General features: G+C 38.9%; 1 protein-coding gene across 2 annotated transcripts in view; it reads right to left on the minus strand.

Moving 5' to 3' along the window:
- The window catches only part of fbxl17 (F-box and leucine-rich repeat protein 17), a 965787-nt gene that overhangs the window by 560668 nt on the left and 389476 nt on the right, over window positions 1-15643 (minus strand). The window lies entirely within an intron of this gene.

Here is a 15643-nt window from a genome sequence, read left to right on the forward strand (position 1 = left end):
GTCTTCTTTTCTTGCAAGTCATTAATTACCTAGTCAGAGCTTCCTGTTAATGTTGGTCTTTTATTCCAGGGTTAAAATGATTTGATCTTTTATAGGTTGTATTAGTTGGGGGGGAAAAACGACTTTACACCTGAAAAATGAGTCAGTAGCGAGTAACAAATGCATACAGTACCTCAGTTCAGAGACGCTATGATCACTGCAGACAGATTATTTGTGGGACAAGTACAGACAGGCAAAATCCAAATTAAACTGAGTTTCAAACCCACAAAAACCTACTTTAAGCTATTCAAACCACTACATGCAAAAAAAAAAAAAAGAATATTATGAAATCAAGTACATTTCACCAATTAAACAAGCTACAATATAAACAAAAATGAATTTTAACAAATGCTGATTCTGTCCTGAATTCTGAATTCAATTGACTGTATATGAGCTTAAAATACATTCAAGTACATGTCAGCAAGTGAAGTCAGGACTGACAAAATATCACTTACATTAATTACTGCAATTTGAGCTAATCATGTGTTATTTTGGCACAATTTTCACACTTTCTTTGAAGCTATAAAAAGTGAATGTTGATATTATTAATTATCTGTAAACTATAGTATGTGTCAGAAAAAAGGAACAGTAAATATTTAATATTGCATAACATTGCCTGTCCTTAAAAATGAAGTCCTATGGGGAGTGAAAAATGTCCACTGCTGCTCTGCTCACTGAAATGCTAGTCTACCACACTCGCCAGAGTGTCTGCTAAGCAGAGTTTAATGCACACACCTGCTAGTTCAACACAACTTCAGCTCTTCGTTATTTCCAAGAATATTTAGGAACACTGATTCGACTCCCTTATCTCGGGTTGTTAGCATTAGTTCACATCAGCTCCTAATTACTTCTAACGTTTACCTTTGTTTCTTTTTTTTGTATGCCAAATTCTGCGCATTTCTCATTGTGCCCACTTTCTGTAGTTTGTCTTAGGAATGGGCAATATGGCTCAAAATTCATATCACAATATTATTGGACCCAATGTTGATATACATTGATATTTTTCCTATCCAATTTTACTCAACAGGAAATCACAGTTATACTGAAATTATATTTATTTGGATTCAATTGTACAGTAATAACTTTATATGATTTACTTTATAATAGCATAAGCATAAACAAAATATTCAAATTATTACAAGAAATGCATATAAACATTAACATATGAAAGCCAATTTTCTGACTGTACTTACAGTAGGTAGTGTAGGAGTAAGTGCTTTAACTACTTTAGTAGATTTGCCATAAAAAGTAAAAAACTTAAAAAGAGCATACTGAAACATTTTTATTTTAAAGCTTTGTTTTTAAAAAAAGAACAAGCATTCAAACGACTTCACAATTTTTTATAAGAAATACAAGCCTATCAGCTGCTTCTGGATTTAAAGATGCCCTGTGGCAGTTCACTATGTTGCCTCCTGTGCTAAATGTGCTAAGTGTGCCATTCCAGGCACTGAGATTATATCTCAGTATACAAAACCAACTTATTTGGCACTGTAAAAAAAAATAAAAATAAAAACTCAATAAGAGCCAAAAATAAACTAATTGTAACAATGGGCACTGTTTGATCAGAAGTAATAAATCCAAACCAGACTCCGTTAGAAAAATCATAATCTAAGTCTGAATTTTTTAGAGAGCAATATTTAATTCAAAAAAATCTAGCACAAAATCTGCTGCTGTTTCTTTGCAAGGAATACTTGATAAGCGAGAGACGAAGTACCGCATTGACATCCATTCGGTTTCTCTGTTTCGCTTTTATCAATGACTAGCAAAATACCCGCGCTTCGCAGCGGAGAAGTAGTGTGTTAAAGAGGTTATGAAAAAGTAAAGGAAACATTTTAAAAATAACGTAACATGACTGTCAATGTAATTGTGTTGTCATTGTTATGAGTGTTACTGTCATATATATATATATATATATATATATATATATATATCAATCAAAATACCCGCGCTTCGCAGCGGAGAAGTAGTGTGTTAAAGAGGTTATGTAACTATATATATATACATAAACATATATACATATATATACATATCTACATATACACATATCTACATATACATATATATACATATACACATCCACATATACATATATATATATATACATATACAAATATACATATCTATATATATATATATATATATATATATATATATATATACACATATAAATATAGACATACATATTTATATGTATATATATATATATAGATATAAATATAGACATACATATATACATACATACATTCACATATATATATATACTAGCAAAATACCCGCGCTTCGCAGCGGAGAAGTAGTGTGTTAAAGAGGTTATGAAAAAGTAAAGGAAACATTTTAAAAATAACGTAACATGATTGTCAATGTAATTGTGTTGTCATTGTTATGAGTGTTGCTGTCATATATATATATATATATATATATATATATATATATATATATATATATATATATATACACACACATACACATATATCATATATATATATATATATATATATATATATATATATATATATACACATATATATGTATACACACATTATATATATATATATATATATATATATATATATATATATATATACATACATATACACACATACATGCAGTTTGAATAACATAGAAATCAATATAAACAACATTAACATCATTATCATATGAGAATATGAAGTAATATATAAGAAGCACATTTCATATAAATATAAATTATTAAACAGTAAAATCTTCTTCTGTAATTTGCTACCGTGGCTATTTGTTTGTCTGTCCAGGATTTTAAATCACCTGTAGCTCGCAAACCGTTTCACCTATTGACTTGAAATCTGGTACACATATAGTACGTCACGTCTACTATCCGCTTTATGGGTGATGATTGTATTACTCTTTTTATCTTTATTTTATTTTATTGTAGAATCAACTCCTATCTGCGCACACCAGGGCGGCCGTGGGCGGATGCGTATGGTGTATTCACTCCATGTTATCGTGCATTGCGCTGTCACTGGTATTTTGATCAAAGAATTTGAACAACATATAAGAAGCGTATAAATTATTAAACAGTAAAACATTAACATTTACGAAGTAAAGTTACATTAAGTACTACTGCAGTGCCTTCGGGTATACCTCATTTTTTGTTTGCCCATTACATGCCTAAATGTATACATTTTTTGGTGTACCTACCCGAGAACACGCGACATATAACCGAGCGTAGGAGAAGCATGGATTTTAAACACGCGTTGAGTTCATCTGCTGGTCTCCCTCGTGGAATAACTGGTAATGTTTGACTAAAATCTACAGCGAGTAAAACGACATTACCTCCTATTTTTTTTTTTACGATCTCTGAGATCTTGCTTTTTTCGGTTCAAGGCTTCATAAGCTCTTTTATGTTGTATGGTGTACTTATCCCAAACCATCATCTTTGAATGTTGCAAGACTTTCGCCTTGTATGTAGATCGGGGTAATTACATTCATTGCATTCCTAGTCTGAATCACAATCTGATTGTATGGGTGGTTACCTGGCATTGTAGGGTTGCCACCCGTCCTTTAAAATACGGAATCGTCCCGTATTTGAGAATGAAATTGCGCGTCCCGTTTTGAATCAATACGGGACGGGATTTGTCCCGTATTTTTTTTATCATTTTTTTTAAAGCAGCATCTCACACGCATTTTATGAAGATGCCTCCTTTCCTACTTTTGATTGGGTAATACTTGATGTCATCGTTAGTTTGATTGGTCTTTTTAACTGTCCAGTGAGGAGGGCGGGTCTTTTAAGTAGAGTCTGCAAAGTGTTGGCACTGGGATGTGGCACCCGCTGCAGTATGTGTCCCTTATTTTTTTGTATTAAAAGTGGTAACCCTACCTGGCAGGTAACACTTATGTTTGGTCATGAAGTCGTCTAAAATCCGCCACGAGCCCTCTTTTAATTGCGAGAAGCAGATATATATAGCCAAATTCTCGCACTTCGTTGCGGCGAAGTACTGCTTTTAATTTTTTAAGAAGAAAAGAATACCTTTTTAAACGGATCGAAAATATACCAATAACAATTTGTTAAGGATCTGTTTTTTTGTGAACCTCGCTTTTCATAGCTGTTGCGCTACGGCGTGTGTTTCGTTTATTTGACAGTATGTAGATCGCGGTAATTACATTCATGGCATTCGTCTTCTGAATCACAATCTGACTGTATGGGTGGTTACCTGCCAGGTTACGCTTGTGGTTGGTCAGGAAGTCGCCTTACATCCGCCACGTGCCCTCTTTCTGTTCCCAGAAGCTGATCATAGAATGGTTTTAATAGTTTACTTTCAAATAATGCAAAGAGTATGCAACACTGTTTCTCCCTAATTCTGGGCTCATCAGGCATACACACTCACTGCATCCCCTCTTGTGAATCGAATCTCTATCATCAGCGCCAGAGTTGAAACCCCTAACGTTGCGGTCAGCAAGTCGGCTAACATCCGCCATGTGCCGTCTTTCAGTTGCGAGAAGCAGATCATAGAATGGTTGAAACTGTTGCCCCTAACGTTGCGCTACGGCGTGTGGTTCGTTTATATCTCGTGTCTTCTCATTAAACTTTTATCTCGCGAATATGTTATTGCAATCCGCAGCGGGAGCGTTTCTATAAACTTAATTTAAACTTACGTTTTACACCGTGCTTTGTTTCCCCTATGAACATGCTTGTATGCTTCACTCGCTCGCTTCTTATTGTTTCGCTCCCTTCTCAACTGTTTAATGAATTTTTTGTTCTTCGCTGTTTGAGGCTCTTCCTTCATTTCTCCCTACTGCGTTCACAGTCTTTCCACGTGATTACGTGGGAGGCGTGATGACGTGACACTCAACTCCGCCTCCCACGGCCATCGAGCTGCCGTTCATTACAGTATATTGTCAAAAAAGAGGTTCCAGTTATGACCATTACGCGTTGAATTTCGAAATGAAACCTGCGTAACTTTTGTAAGTAAGCTGTAAGGAATCAGCCTGCCAAATTTTAGCCTTCCACCTACACGGGAAGTTGGACAATTAGTGATGAGTGAGTCAGTCAGTCAGTCAGTCAGTGAGTCAGTGAGGGCTTTGCCTTTTATTAATTAGTATAGACTAGCTGTCCCCTGCGGCTCCGCCTGCATAGTAGAGAAACAGGACAAACTTTAAAACTCAATAACCAAACAGGTATAGCTAGTTAGGTGGAGTCAAGGTACGCTCCAATACATTGCGAGAGGAAGAGCGACTCGAACAGAGGCTGGCGTGTGAGTGAGAAGGGCCCTGCACTGCTCCCCACTCCTAACATTATGCTTTCCCCTCCCCTCGGTCCACAACCTCTGTCTCAGCTTAGCGCAAATAAATCACTCCTGCAAGCAAAGTACAGTATTATATATATATATATATATATATATATATATATATATATATATATAGAGAGAGAGAGAGAGAGAGAGAGAGAGAGAGAGAGAGAGAGAGAGAGAGAGAGAGAGAGAGAGAGAGACTAGGAGGCTTCGCCCCCTGCTCGCTTAGCTCGCCAAACCCTTCCCACCAGCGCTATGCACCGTTGTGAAGAGGGAGGCTGAACGCACGCCAAGGAGACGCGGCCGCTCCTCTGAAACCCCTCTTAAACAGTGATACAATGGGAAGCAAATAACAGTTGTTTTTATACCTCCTCTTTGGTAAATCAGCTGTTGGCTTGTTTCTGCTGCCATGCTGCGTGATCTGCATTTCGTCTCTCTTCTCCCCCAGACATCCTCAAACACTATTCTATCTCTTTTCACTGTTACGTTATTTCACTGAATAATACTTTCCATTTGTTTGCTCTAATGTGATCTTTTTGTTGAGACTTTTGAATTTTCCTACTTCCACTATCTCTAACCTGCTCTGCATGTGTATCACAAGACTTGCTTCCAAAGGTTGTAAGTATGATGTGACTTGTCCATCTCGCAGGAAGTGAAAGTGTCTCTCTTCAAAAGATCATGTCTCGTCGCAAGATTTTTTTTTTATAATAGAGAGATATGGCTGAAAAAAGTCTTCTCACACAAACAGCTAGCAGACAATATCACTAACAATTTAATAGCTGTGGTGAAAGTTCACTGCTAGGGGCTACAGAGAAACCAATCTTTAAGTACTCTTAATGCCTAACAAAGTTTATTTTTCTTTTTTGGTTTCTGTCTCATATTCCTAAGTATCAACACATTTCTTTTTAACTTGAAGTACTCGTACTTGACTTACTTTCAGTATCGTCACTACTTTTCTTCTGAATATCGTTTTCGCTTTGATGTTTGTTTTTCTCTTTCCATTTCGTAGGTTTTAATATTTTACATCACAATGACACAACACCAAACAATATGCATGTGTTGTCGACAGGCGAGCTGACGCAATACTAGCAAACCGTGTACTATCACCAAAAGAAGAACCTGCCCCCTAAGTAGATCCTTGGCGGAGAGTATGTATCCCTTGTCACCTATACTCGTTGTCCCAGGCAGCGCTACTCCGCTAAACTCCAGCACATGATCCAAGCGTATAAGCAGGAATAACTCTTTTATGGAACAGCAGGAAATTTCTGCCACAGCGGCAGTTGGAAAACACTGATCTAGGTAGAAATTCAAAGCCAACCTGTGGCAGCTCTACCCAGCATCTCTCCTATGCACATGTCCAAACCAAGGCAATCTCGCCTCTCTGACTTTGTCTCCCAACTGTCCAACTTGAGCTGACCCTCTAATGTACTCATTTCTAATCCTATCCATCCTCGTCACACCCAGTGTAAATCTTAGCATCTTTAACTCTGCTACCTCCAACTCTGTCTCCTGCTTTCTGGTCAGTGCCACCGTCTCCAACCCATATAACATAGCTAGTCTCACTACCGTCCTGTAAACCTTCCCTTTCACTCTTGCTGATACCTGTCTGTAACAAATTACTCCTGACACTCTTCTCCACCCATTCCACCCTGCCTACACTCTTTTTCACCACTCTTCTACAATTCCCATTACTCTGTATTGTTGATCCCAAATATTTAAACTCATCCACCTTCGCCAATTCTACTCCTTGTATCCTCACCATTCCACTGACCGCCCTCTCATTTACACACGTATTCTGTCTTGTTCCTACATGACCTTCATTCCTTTCCTCTCTAGAGCATATCTCCACCTCTCCAGGGTCACCTCAACCTGCTCCCTACTATCGCTACAGATCACAATGTCATCAGCAAACATAATAGTCTACAGGTACTCCTGTCTAATCTTGTCTGTCAATCTGTCCATCTCCATTGCAAATAAGAAAGGGCTCAGAGCTGATCCCTGATGTAATCCCTCCTCCACGTTAAATGCATCCATCACTCCTTCCGCAGACCTCACCACTGTCACACTTCCCTCGTACATATCCTGTACAACTCTTATGTACTTCTCTGCCACTCCCAACTTCCTCATACAATACCACAGCTCCTCTCGAGGCACCCTGTCATATGCTTTCTCCAGGTCCACAAAGACGCAATGAAACTCCTTCTGGCCTTCTCTAAACTTCTCCATCAACATCCTCAGAGCAAACATTGCATCTGTGGTGCTAATCATCACCTCACTTCTTAACCTAGCTTCCACTACTCTCTCCCATAACTTCATGCTGTGGCTCATCAATTTTATTCCCCTGTAGTTACTGTAGTCCTGCACAGCTCCCTTATTCTTTCCCTTATTCTTAAATATCGGCACCAGTTCACTTCTTCTCCACTCCTCAGGCATCCTCTCACAATCCAATAAACAATCTGGTTAAAAACTCCACTGCCATCTCTCCTAAACACCTCCATGCTTCCATAGGTATGTCATCTGGACCAACGGCCTTTCCATTTTTTATCCTCTTCATAGCTGTCCTTACTTCCTTCTTGCTAACCCGTTGCACTTCCTGATTTGCTATCTCCACATCATCCAACCTCTCCTCTCTCTCGTTCTCTTCATTCATCAGCCTCTCAAAGTACTCTTAACATCTGCTCAACACACCCTCCTCGCTTGTGAGTACGTTTCCACCTTTATCACCCTAACCTGCTGCACATCTTTCCCAGCTCGGTCCCTCTGTCTAGCCAATCAGTACAGGTCCTCTTCTCCCTCCTTAGTGTCCAACCTCTCACACAACTCATCATACGCTTTTTCTTTAGCCTTCGCCACCTCTCTCTTCACCTTGCGCCTTATCTCCTTGTACTCTTCTTTACGTTCTGTATTTCTCTTGACTATTCCACTTCTTCTTTGCCATCCTCTTCCTTTGTATACTCTTCTGTATTTCCTCATTCCACCAACAGGCTTCCTTTTCCTCCTTCCTCTTTCCAATTGTCACACCAAGCACCCTTCTTGCTGTCACCCTTACTACATCTGTTGTAGTTTCCAAGCTGTCTGGTAACTCTTCACTGCCACCCAGTGCCTGTCTCAACTCCTCCCTCAACTCAACCTTACAGTCTTTCTTTTTCAATTTCCACCATCTGATCCTTAGCTCTGCCCTCACTCCCTCCTCTTCTTGATCTCTAACGTTATCCTGCAGACCACCATCCTATGCTGCTTAACTACACTTTCCCCTGCCACCACTTTGCAGTCTTCAATCTCCTTCAGAGCAACTTTTTTTGCATAGGATGTAATCTACCTGTGTGCACCTTCCTCCACTCTTGTACGTAACTCTATGTTCCTCCCTCTTCTTAAAATACGTATTCACCACAGCCATGTCCATCCTTTTGGCAAAACCCACTGTCCTCTGACCTTCTTCATTCCTCTCCTTGACACCATACCTACCCATCACCTCCTCATCTCTACTGTTTCCTTCACCAACATGTCCATTGAAATCTGCTCCAATCACCACTTTCTGTCCTTTGGGTACACTGTTCATCACTTCATCCAACTCACTCCAAAAGTCTTCTTTCTCACCCATTGCACACCCAACTTGCGGTGCAAATGCACTAACAACATTCATCATCACACCTCCAATTTCCAGCTTCATAATCATTACTCTGCCTGACACTCTTTTCACCGCCAGAACACTCTTGACATACTGGTCCTTCAGAATAACCCCTACTCCATTTCTCCACCTGGCCTTACTCTCCTTCCATTTAGTCTCTTGCACGCACAATATATCAACTTTCCTTCTCTCCATCATATCTGCTAACTCTCTCCCCTTACCAGTCATACTGCCAACATTCACATTCTGTTCCACTTTCTTTACTTTCCTCCTCTCCTCCTGCCTTCGGACACATCTCCCCCCTCTTCTTCTTCTTCGGCCAACAGTAGCCCAATTTCCGCCAGCACCCTGTTGGCTAACAGTACTGGTAGCGGTTGTTGTTAACCCGGGGCTCGACCGATCCGGTATGGAAATTTGTATTGCTGGCTGCATATTGATTTGGCAAAATTTTACACCGGATGCCCTTCCTGACGTAACCCTCCCCATTTATCTGGGCTTGGGACTGGCACGAAGAAACAAACTGGTTTGTGCACCACCTTAACAGAAAAAAAAGGATAAAATACACAACCACTACATATTGTTTTCCCCATGTATCCATTTTTTTTTAATTCAGCTATAATCCAGACAGCCAGGATTCAAACTCAGAACTCTGGAGGAGCATCATTGTGCCACACTATACTCCTATATAGTTCACCCAAATTAATATGTCAATGAAGGCCTAATGCACTGCATAAGTAAACTGACACCCCCAAACAAAGGCAGCCAATGCTATGCAATCAGCATGTCAAACTGTCCTATAGATTAATTTAGCTTTGATTAACTAAACATAATCCATTGCATTTCAGATCCCAAACAGCCAGTGCATTATAAATGAAACTAGACAAGAGTAGTGACTTGAAAGATTTCACATACAAAATATACCCTGTAACCATATAGTATCTCTGTACCAATTTAACACATTTAAAAATAGTATTTTTTCTTTGGGACATTAATACTGAATACATAAATGATTCAATCGACACATGTCTGCCCAAATTATTTATAATTAAGGTGCAGAAGTGAGTTTCACAATTCCATAAATAAACCAAGGCAAAAAGAGAACACTTCAAAAATAATTTACTTTAATTTAGAAAGGAATAAAAATTCAAATGTAGTGGTACTATAGCATCAAACAGGAAATCTCTGCATCAAATCCCTCAATGTGAATAAAAAGAATATATTAGAAACAGCAAGTGTTGCAGCAGTCCCTTTATAAAATGACATGCATTTTGGTGTAAGATTTCCCAGAAAAAAATAGAAATATTTTAAAATTAAAACTCAGCATCACTTCTGAAAGGAAACAGTGCCCGATAGGCACCTACCATAGAAGAATATTGCTAAGAAACCCTAAGATGGTATCTTTTTTTGACAAGTAAACAATCAAGAAAACCATGCTGACCCTGGAGATGACTGCAGAAGTCCTAAACTCCTCATTGAGGCTGGGTCAGCAGGCTCACTTTAAGATCCTACAAAACAAATTCTGTTCTGATTTTCACCCTTTCTCTTACAAGCTCACATCCTCCTTCTGCTAGTGAGCATTCGTCCCAAACTATTCCCCTGACTCAGCTGGTCCTTTGGCTTGAGTAGACTTGAAATCACCTCACTGTGTCACTGTTAGTCAAGCCCTAGAATGAGTTCTGTAATAAAGGGTGGCCCTACCTTTGCCACAGGGACATCAAACTAATAATATCTTTCTTTTAACCCCTAGGTGCCAGTGCCTTTTGGCTTTCAGTGGCCCTAAAAGGAAAAAGTCTTTTAGATAGCTTAATACAGTAACTGTTCATTCTGTAAAAGAAACTAAATGACCCCTGTCCTCCAAGTCAGAGACTCTATCCTGTACCTCAGCTATTAAAGAGGGGTACTGACCTCATTACAAACTCATGACTTTGTCCTTGAATTGGCAAAAATTCCCAAGGTTGGTAAGTTATTGACACGTTGCTGTCTCTTTTCAGGCAGAAGGTCGCGAAGCATCTTGCCAGCCCTCCCTAGCCTCACTTACTCTCTCTGGATAGAGACTTGAACACATTCTGGGTCATTTGTCATACAGTGACTGGAGTGGAGACTGCATGTTTCCATTGTTGCCACAGCCCACTCTCTTCAACACTGGGCAGCCTTCTCACAATGTTATCTCTGGTGGAAAGACCAACCCCCCTACTGGCAGAAAAAGCATACATGGGATTTTCTTTTGCTCTGTTCCATCTGCATAGCACCAGGATCCAGGTAACCTTCTGCCAGCTGGGCATCTCCCCCCACATTCCACAAGTGTATGCCAATACAACTAAACTTTAAAATAACAGAAATCCATATCAGACAAAAGAACATTAATTGGCACTGCCATACACAATTACAAACAGTATTTTACAGCACAACAATAGCAGAGCTTCAGAGCTTCTCACGGGTCGCAACAGGTCTGCTTCATTAATGACAAGATCAATGGAGGTAAAACACATCTGCAGTTAATTTGCTTTAACAGCATAGTAAATAAAGCTGCTTTGGCAGCTTTCAGGTGTTTTTCCTGGCTATTATAATTCTGTAATTAGCAGTATTCCTGCCGTAAAATGTGTAAATTACCTTCAAAAATACAATCCAATGGTTTAAAAAAATGTTTACCATGTATTGTACAGTTATTTACAAGAATGTTTAATTTATACCACATGTGCAGCTTTTATGAGAGCTTAATCGAAATTTTATGTGCATAGTACTGCACCTTTTTAACACATAGAAATCCAAATACAATGACCTTGTACTATAAGTAGAACTTTATAGCTACTTATACAATTATGTTTAGAGTGCTATTTGAGACAACAATACTACTTACAAAACATTCTTCCATTCTGGTAAGGTGTGATAAAATCATCAAGAGAGCAATTGAGACCCCCATCAGACACAAGTGCTGCACATTAGTCTGCTGTATCAGGAGAATTCAGAGGTCAGGAGAATCAAGCTGTTTGAAATGTCTCATGTCAATCAATCCATGAGAGAAGTGATTTAAGAGAAAAGGTTTTTAACAAGTTTGGTCAAAAAGATACTCCTGCTAGTCAGTTGATCTAAAGAAGACCAAATGTACCATGCAGAATGTTATTCCTATATAAACAATACGAATAAGGAATAAAGCCATTTTGCTCACATTAAAATGGGTAGGTTAAGGGACTACAGGGGGAACCATATACAGTGGAACCTTGGTTCACGACCATAATTCATTCCAAAACTCTGGTCGTAACCCGATTTGGTCATGAACCGAAGTAATTTCCCCCATAGGGTTGTATGTAAATACAATTAATCCGTTCCAGACTGTACAAACTGTATGTAAACATATATTTTTTTAAGATTTTTAGGCACAAATATAGTTAATTATACCATAGAATGTACAATGTAATAGTAAACTAAATGTAAAAACCTTGAACAACAGAGAAAACTAACACTGCATGAGTTCGCGCTATAGTGCTACGAACCGCTTGCTAAAAACACTTTTTTTTTTTTTAATGAGTTTTAAGCACAGGGAAAAAAAATGAACATTTGAAAAATCCGTAATTTAACAAACCACCAAGAAAAGTAACATTGCAACAATGCACGCTACGAACCGATCGCTGTAAACAGAAGTGGAGGTTAAAATCCAATAGAAAAAAGTCTTCATTAAATACAACGAGGTTACAATAATGGTGGAATCTGTCTCTTTAAAAACAAGCCCTTATGCAGCCAGCCCTCTCTCACACACACACACGTGTGCGTGCGTGCGCATGCGTGCGTGTGTGTGTGTCTCTCCCTGTGCAGCGAGCGAGAGAGACACACACACGCGCGCACGCGAGAGAGAGACTGAACATGTGCGGAAATCATCGGTGCGCACAAACCGAAAGGGAAACTGGCTTGTTCGTATACCGAGTGTGTGGTCGTGAACAGATGCAAAAGTTTGGCGAACTTTTTGGTCGTAAACCAATTTGTACGTGTACCGAGACGTTCGTGAACCGAGGTTCCACTGTAGATCTAAAACCAGAATGGAGAGAAATACAGCCATCTGAAATTAGGACTGAGTATATGTGGTAAAATGAAATTAAAAAAAAATATTTAATCTTGGCTGATTTTGGAACTCTACTACACATCTGGTTATAACACACAGAAGTTTATTCTGGTTGCATTGGGTGCAACAAGGAGCTAAACCTGGGCACACTCACTCACATGGGGCCATGTTAGACTCACCATTTAACCTACCATATATACCTTCTGGAAAACTGGAGTACCAAGAGAAAACCTATGCAGACACAGGGAGACCGTGGGGTTTTAAAGCTACCAGTGCAAATCACTGGGCAATCTTCTAAGACACAAATAAAATTGTTGAACTATTTGTTGTGTCTTGGAGAACTGAGTTGATTATTTTCAACTTGATTGAGCTGTTCTGACATTTACACTTGGAAGAATAGCAGCCAGTGGCACAGAGCTGATTGTACTCCTGATTCTTAGCAAATCAACATTTATTCTATGCCAAAGAATGCTGTAATATTTCCAGGATGAACAAAAATGCAAACTACATCGGATAGAGCTATCTAACAAAAACTGAATTAAAATCTAACAGTGTCAGCCCTAACCACGAGATGATTGCACAACATGTTAATGTGATGTGCCTAAGAATGTCTACACATATAGAACTTCAAGGCATGTTCTTAACTTCAGTTGTGGCCAAAGGTTTTGAGAATAACACAAGCATTGGTTTTCACAATGTTTGCTGCTTCAATGATTTTAGATCTTTTTGTCAGATATTGCTAAGGTATACTGAAGTATAATTACAAGCATTTCATAAGTTTCAAAGGCTTTTATTGACAATTACAATAAGTATATGCAAAGAGTCAAAATTTGCAGTGTTGACCCTTATTTTTCAAGACCACTGCAATTCACCCTGGCATGCTGTCAATCAACTTCTGGGCCAAATCCTGACTGATGGCAGTCCATTCTTGCATAATCAATGCTTGGAGTTTGTCAGAATTTGTGGGTTTTTGTTTGTCCACCCGCCTCGAGAATTGACCACAAGTTCTCAATGGGATTAAGGTCTGGGGAGTTTTCTGGCCATGGACCCAAAATTTCGATGTTTTATTCCCCAAGCCACTTGGTTATTACTTTGGCCTTATGGCACGGTGCTCCATCATGTTGGAAAAGGCATTGTTCATCACCAAACTGTTCTTAGATGGTTGGGAGAGGTTGCTCTCGGAGAATGTTTTGGTACCATTCTTTATTCATGGCTGTGTTCTTAGGCAAAATTGTGAGTGAGTCTACTCCCTTGGCTAAGAAGCAACTCCACACATGAATGGTCTCAGGATGTTTTTCTGTTACATCACACAAGACTGATGGTAGCACTCACCTTTTCTTCTCCGGGCAATCATCAGAGAAAATGACTTTACCCCAGTCCTCAGCAGTCCAATCCCTGTACCTTTTGCAGAATATCAGTCTGTCCCTGATGTTTTTCTTGGAGAGAAGTGGCTTCTTTGCTGTCCTTCTTCACACCAGGCCATCCTGCAAAAGTCTTCACCTCACTGTCTGTGCAGATGCACTCACACCTGCCTGCTGCCATTCCTGAGCAAGCTCTACACTGCTGGTGCCCCAGTAGTACCTCCCACATCTGAATCAACTTTAGGAGACAGTCCTGGGCGCTTGCAGGACATTCTTGGGTGCCTTGAAGCCTTTTTCACAACAGCAGTGGAAATGGGTTTTCTGGGATTAAGTTCATTTTCATGGTAAAGAGGGACTTTGCAATTAATTGCAATTCATCTGATCACTCTTCATAGCATTCTGGAGTATATGCACATTGCCATCATAAAATCTGAGGCAGCAAACGTTGTGAAAATTAATTTTTGTGTCATTCTCAAAACTTTTGGCCATGACTGTACAATTAAACTCGGCTCTCAGAATCTCAGCCATGTCTTGAACTTAATTAACAACAGCTATAGGCTACTAAACTCTTCAACATGATTTCAAAGTGAAATGTATTAGAAATTAAGGAAGTGTCTTTCTAAACTATTTGGATGCTCCTTTTGCTCATTAGGCTAAGCCACTAATGTTTTGGTCTGCACAAAGGCTGATCAGCATGGAAAAATAATGACCTACTGAAGACATGGCACAGACTTGTTGCTATATTATGGCATTAAGAACATCACGGGCAGTGATACACTTCAAAATTTCACCTGTGGTTTTATAAAAAATGTGCCTTTAATAAAGAGATTCTTGGTAAGCTGACAAATTACAAATTCCTTGGGAAGGTTCTCTACACGTACACACAAAAATATGTTAAGATCAGTCAACCTTCAGAGTCTTGAAGAAGCAGAGCTAATGACTTTTTTATAAAAATAATCATATGAACAACTTATTAAAGTAGATTTATAAAACCAGAAACGTACATGAAAATGTTCTTATATTTACCACGATTGAAAACCATCCTTAAAAAATTTTTTCACGCACATACACTGACAGTCCACTCACTTTTTTGCCTCTCCAGATGAGAAACTTAAACATGATGGTACTAGATTTACAAGAAACTAACACCAAACAAAGAAATACAGAAAACAAATCTTCACTTAAAATCTAGAGTAAAAACAGACAAGCAAATAGGAAAAATAAAACAAGAATAAGTGAAATATAGATTTGAGTTGGCAGAAGGGCCATGTGGAAAGAGTATTGAGAGAATGCCATA

Source organism: Erpetoichthys calabaricus, chromosome 7 (genome assembly GCF_900747795.2).
Source record: "Erpetoichthys calabaricus chromosome 7, fErpCal1.3, whole genome shotgun sequence".
Classification (NCBI taxonomy): domain Eukaryota; kingdom Metazoa; phylum Chordata; class Cladistia; order Polypteriformes; family Polypteridae; genus Erpetoichthys; species Erpetoichthys calabaricus.